The 6,182-nt window shown below is 43.7% G+C and overlaps 1 long non-coding RNA gene across 1 annotated transcript in view; it reads left to right on the plus strand.

Annotated features, from left to right (window-relative positions):
- The window catches only part of LOC111980429 (uncharacterized), a 153,668-nt gene extending 148,247 nt beyond the window's left edge, over positions 1-5,421 (plus strand). The window contains exon 4 of the long non-coding RNA XR_002879461.3: positions 5,183-5,421. This is a non-coding gene — a long non-coding RNA (uncharacterized lncRNA). The remainder of the gene's footprint in view (positions 1-5,182) is intronic.
- Positions 5,422-6,182: the final 761 nt, after the last annotated feature.

Genomic DNA, 6,182 nt, shown 5'->3' on the forward strand with positions numbered 1-6,182 from the left:
TGTTGAGCTCACGTGATTAAGCAAATTGGCTCTCCCTCTGTTTGCATAACGAAAAGCTGCCCAGGGACCTTTGTTTTAAAATTGTGCAATTAGTGACTGGCTATGCTTTGCTTTGGCTTCAGCAGACCTCAACATCCCAGGGCCGCTCCTCATTGATGCACCAGTCGACAACAATACTCCAGGAGCATACTTTTCGCCAAATTTATCAAGAGCCCGGCTTCATCTCGCTTTCCGGCTACACTAACCTCGCTCAAATGCTTAGTTTATTTTACCATTTTACAGTTGGGTAACAGTCAGTGATTGAGGTTCTGGTATCGGTGCAGTGGCTGCTAAATGATATTTGCACATTCAGAACAGCACAACTCGCAGCTACAAGGTAAAGTAAATCAATTTGATGTTGGCTAAACAGCCAGGCCTAGTGCTGTGAATATCATCCCAATAGAGACAGCCGCAGCAGAGAAATCCAAACTAGACTGAGTGGAAATACAAGTTGGTTTACCGATTACATCATGGTATGCCAGAACATTCTATGGCATATGTGCGTCCACAAAGGAGTAATGGAAATGAATGGTAGTAACTTGTTTGAGTAGAATCTTGGCAGCCTTCTAAACTGCTTTCATTTCAGCAGTGGTTTGATTCATGACTAAAGCCAAGCATCAGAAGCCTAGAGTCTGACCAGTTGGGATTTCATGTGCCTTGCCGATAGATTAAATGTGTAATAAAAAACGTGCAAAGTTGCAAAAGAAAATAGTCTGAGTTACAAGTACCATTTCATCATGCATTCACAGCTTCACACTACAGCTGGGTGCTAAACATCCTGTTTCACGTAGACAAAAGTGTTATTGGGAATGGCATCACGCTACATGTGTAAGTAGATTTTTCATTGTTACCACTGTTGTATTTGTAGTGGTAATTAACATTCTTATGCCTACATTTGTGTTAACCATTACAAATGAGATGCATTTCAGTATTTTTCTCTAACTCATTTGAAAGGAGCTGATATATTCTCTTCTACATGTATACTATGCTATAGCCTGCAAACCAATGGTATTCAAAACAATGGCATTCAATCCAATGGAATTCAAACCAATGGTATTCAAACCAATGACATTCAAACCAATGGCATTCAAACCAAAGGTATTCAAACCAATGACATTCAAACCAATGGTATTCAAACCAATGGTATTCAAACCAATGGCATTCAATCCAATGGCATTCAATCCAATGGCATTCAAACCAATGGTATTCAAACCAATGCCATTCAAACCAATGGCATTCAAACCAAAGTTATTCAATCTTTTCCCCAATAATTTCTCGCGACCCCACCCCAAATCTAATGACACAACCAAAAAAATCGAATTTATCGTTCTCAAAAAACYTATATTTTTCCAATGGAGTTCCCCAGCGACCCCGACTTTGAATACCACTGCTGTAAATGGATCTAGAGAGCTAGACTTACAACACAGGTACCACAGACATTAAATGAGAGAACTGATAGACAAAAACTATTTTCTGAAAACATGACTGACATGCAGCCTAGACACAAAGATATCAACACAGGATTTTAAATGGCATCTGATTAAAAAAAATATGTACAATAAGAGATTTTGTTAGATAAACATGTATAAGAAATGGAGTCATCCAACACCDCAACCAAAGTTTTGACAATGTCCTTGTATATTCTTCACACATCCAGTATCAGACACTTTTCCCTTGTCCTCAGCTATGTGTAGTCCAATCTATGATGTAATGTCCAGAGTGGGGCTCCTGGGGTTTTGGGCTGTAGTAATGCAGTGAGGGAGCCCAGTGTGTTTGGACCGCTCGGCCCTGCTCTGTTCCCCTGCTCTACTCCCAAAGCAAACATAGCAATTACAGCCGCTGTCAGTCAGTGTCAGACACAGCATCGGTGATCAATTGTGACCGCTGGACCCTGGATATTAGACGTGTATGTATCATAGAACATGCAGGGGAGGTAAATCCTCCCCCAGCTACGTAGCTCTTCCAGGCCTGCGTTCACTCTCCTCCCCTCATCCCCCCTCCTCTCTCCTCCCCTCCTCTCTCCTCCCCCTCATCCTCTCCCCCCCTCCATCTCGCTCCCTACTGGATCCCATTTTGGTGGGCTGCTTTTTCCCAAGCAACATTGGCGAGTTAGGTTCTATTCTCACTCAAAGCACAACCCTCGTCTCATCACCAAATAAAACAAACATACTCAATGTTTTGGCTTCCACCAGTTCCTTTAACCAATATCTACCTAGTCTCAGTTCATGGGTGAAAAACCTCTTTCAGCAAAAGCAGCCCACGGCTCTAGTCGCCGCAGTAACACAGCAATATCTTTGAATCTTCTGGTGGTATCTTATACCAATCTCCCTCAGTGGTAGTGACTGCTCTCATCCCCCCCCACTGTATAGAATGAGATACACACATCCATACATTCACACACAGTCTGGAGGGAGAGAAGAGAGGCGGTGTGTCTGTCTCAATCCCCAGCCTGGAGTATACAGTGTAAGTTAACAGCCATACACACTGACCTCAGAGCTGTTGTTTAATCATCAGGGCATTTTAATGGCTTGTCAGAGTAATGAAATATGGTTGGAGGCTACCTGGTGCAAACATTACTATAAATCCCTCTCACACAAGCTGACGCGGYGCTTAATGGTTATAAATCATCACTTTAGGGAGAGAAAAATGACAGCTATTAAAATAATGAATGGGATGATTAATTTTTCACATTAAAGATTAAAAGCTATGAGAGGTATCATTAGATATTTGAGCTGCCGTAAACGTTTGAAAGTGAGAGCTTATTTTCCGCAGTTTATGACGCCCTCCGTTTCTTCATTGTCATCCAAGTTTCTGCCCAAGTTGGCTGTCTGGGCTGCACTGACAGAGGCATTCCTTCCTCCTAATTTGTGCTGTTGTAAAAATGCTCAGAGGAGAAGCCTTGAAGAACAGTCATGGCTGCAGGCAGTACAGGGCCTCCACAGCCACTCTGCAGGGGCTCCCCAAGGCTCTCACAGGCATCTTCAAAACCTCCCAAATMATTTCACTCCTCTAAAGCTGTCAGGGCCGACTTAATAGGAACCAGAGGAAGTGATAGGGGGCTAGTTTGGGGTTTGATTAAATCATGTTATCATGTTGGAATGCTATGAGCTGTTAGCTATATAATATTAGTGGGTAACTGTATTAGCAACTGATTATTCAGCCCTGTGCATACATGACATACTTAGGGAGAACGCATATGCACACACATGCTCAGTGGGCTTACATAAATCCCCATGTATAGACAACCAATGACAGGCTCTCTCTATCTCGCCGATGGCTCCCAAGAGAAGCTGCTTTATAGCACAACAATTCCTAATTCAGCTTTCACTTCTATGGGACCTGCCATGTTGTTCACACATACGGTATATCACCCAAATTGCAAGGCAAAAGATTAGAGGGAGAAGCATAATTAGAGCATTAATAACCATGCATGTTAGGGAACATAAGTAATTGAGTTTTTCATGATGAATGGGAATCCAAACAAGGCAGGAGAGAGTGAAAGGCTCCATTAGATATTCCAGGCATGGTTCAGTCTCAGTAGAGGCGTGAATATCACACTTTRCCCACTGTTGCCCAATTATTTTTGTGTTCGCAGGCAATGATAGAKTTGCTTGTCCAACTGCAGCCTTCAAAGGGATAATCTAATTTTCTCATTGAAGCAATGGCTCCATTTGTTGGCACCGAAAGAAGCGTTGGTTAGTAAAGTGATCCGCTCAGAACAAAGCCAGGTATTTGTTTAGCTAACTAACTMATTTACAAAGCAGTGGGACATTTAAAGAACTCCTCTGGCATTCTGCGTGCATAGTTCCTTTTTCATTTTGGATTCTCTCACTCTTCCTTTCTTCCCTGTTTTTTATTTCATCCCCTGTCACTGGAGACAGTTGTGATGGGTGCCCACACCTTCATGTGTTTCCAGCTCTTCTCTCTGCTTCGTCTGCTAATGWTCCAGGGAGACCAAATACAGGGCCGCGCTGGAACAAAATGGCCGCCAGAGCTGCCCGCTTATATCTCAGCCCTCCCTCCCCAAATCAATTCTGACATTTKATTCTGCCCTTATAGAAGGTAATGGTGCATTCAGGGGTTGTTACCGATAATGTTGAAATGGTATTGCTTGGTTTCACTGAACAGACGAACTCTAACCTCTGCTGCTGAATGGTCTTTGGTTTTCCCTCCCCAGGTTGCCTTGCCTGCTATCTTGTGTTTTTTTATGAATATTGGGCTTAAATGMTGATATTTACCAAATTAAATATCTTTGTTGGTCCATCCGGGGAAACATCCCAGTGGGCGCCCACTGGTTGACTCAACGATGTTTCCACTTCATTTTAATGAATTTACGTCGAACCAATGTGGAATTAACGTTGAATTGTGCCCAGTGGGATATGTCTCGTCTTGACAGAAAACCAGCCATAGTTGTTCTTACCAGCCCCTCTCTATTTCTAGCAGCAGAACTCTTTAAGTCAGTTAGTCAATATGTTGTTTCTAATATATTATTTACTGGCATTGACTTGTTGTATATCAGAATGTCATGAACAACTGGTTCAGTTTTTGCAGTCATAATCATGTTGAGAGGAATCACAGAGCCAGATGTCGAGGACTCATTTTACAGTGTTTATGCTTTCCTCCAAGTTTATGTAAAATTCATCCATTCCCTGGTTTATTTATCCCCATTTGTACAGTCTCAAAACATTAGTCAATTCCCGCCAATCAAACAAGAGAGAGAAGAAATTGCTTTAATTACTTTTGATAAATGACAAATTGTGTTGGCATGGCTTCCCTGCAAATGCTTAATTGGGAGGAGGGCGGGGTGAGAAGGCGGGCTCAGCGAGATGGGATTTCTGGGGGGATGAAAATCAATGCAGTTTTCTCTGTGGTTCACCGGCTGGGCCTGCTGGGCCCAGCCAACCTGAGGCCTGCTCAGATACACAGCTCAGCAGACCAACATTCACAGTAGGAGAGCACTCACTCACTTAAACACACACACACGCACGGCAAGCAAGGCAGGCAGGCAGGGACACATCAATCGCGCAAGCAAATAAACACACACATTTGACTCGTTGTAAATGTCTGAGAAATGTAAATGTCTGCAACTGCCTGCCTTGGTCCTCCTGTCTAAACTGAGGATGTGTTGCCATTGTGTCTACAGGGTTCGTTAGTATCAACAGTGAGTGAATCACCCAGCTTTGGCCCGTCCGGCGTTACCTGTACATGGAGACCCCCAGCTGGGCAGGTACGTCCCTCTACCTCTCCTCTCTCCAACACACACACACCTGTTTCTCTCTCTACCTTCTCTTCTCAACACACACCAAACCTGTTCTCTCTCTCACCTCTTCTCTCTCCAACACACACACACACACACACCTGTTCTCTCTAACCTCTCTCTCTTCAACACACACAACACCTGTTTCTCTCTCTACTCTCCTCTCTCCAACAACACACACACACACACCTGTTCTCTCTCTAACTCTCTCTCGTCCAACGACAGCACATTCTCACACCTGTTATCACTCTCTAGCCCTGTCTCCTCTCCAACACAACACACACCTGTTCTCTCTCTCATACCTGTCTCTCTTCCCAAACCACACACTGACCTGTTCTCTCTTCTACCTCTCTCTCTCCAACACACACACCACCACCTGTTCTCTCTCTACCCTGTCCTCTGTCCAACACACACACACACCTGTTCTCTCTCTACCTCTCTCTCTCCAACACAACACACACCCCTGTCTCTCTCTACTCTATCTCTCCAACACACAACACACACACACCACCTGTTCTCTCTCTACCTCTCTCTCTCAACACCACACACACACCACCTGTTACTCTCTCAACAAAATACCATCTTCTCTCCTCCAAACACACACACACACACCTGTTACTCTCTCTACCTGTCTCTCTATTACACACAAATACGACACACACAACACACACAGTCTTGCGCAACTAACCTTGGGGACATACAATTCAGTCCCATTCAAAATCTTATTTCCTTACCCCTAACCCATACCCGTAACCTAACCCTAAAATAAACCTAGCTCCTAACCTAACCTAATTCTAACCCTAGCACTAAATTCTAACCTTAAGCCTAAACCCCCTAGAAATAGCATTTGGACCTTGTGAGGGACGAACAAAAGTCCCCAGTTGGT

The sequence above is a fragment of the Salvelinus sp. IW2-2015 genome, linkage group LG20, assembly GCF_002910315.2.
Source record: "Salvelinus sp. IW2-2015 linkage group LG20, ASM291031v2, whole genome shotgun sequence".
NCBI classification, from domain to species: domain Eukaryota; kingdom Metazoa; phylum Chordata; class Actinopteri; order Salmoniformes; family Salmonidae; genus Salvelinus; species Salvelinus sp. IW2-2015.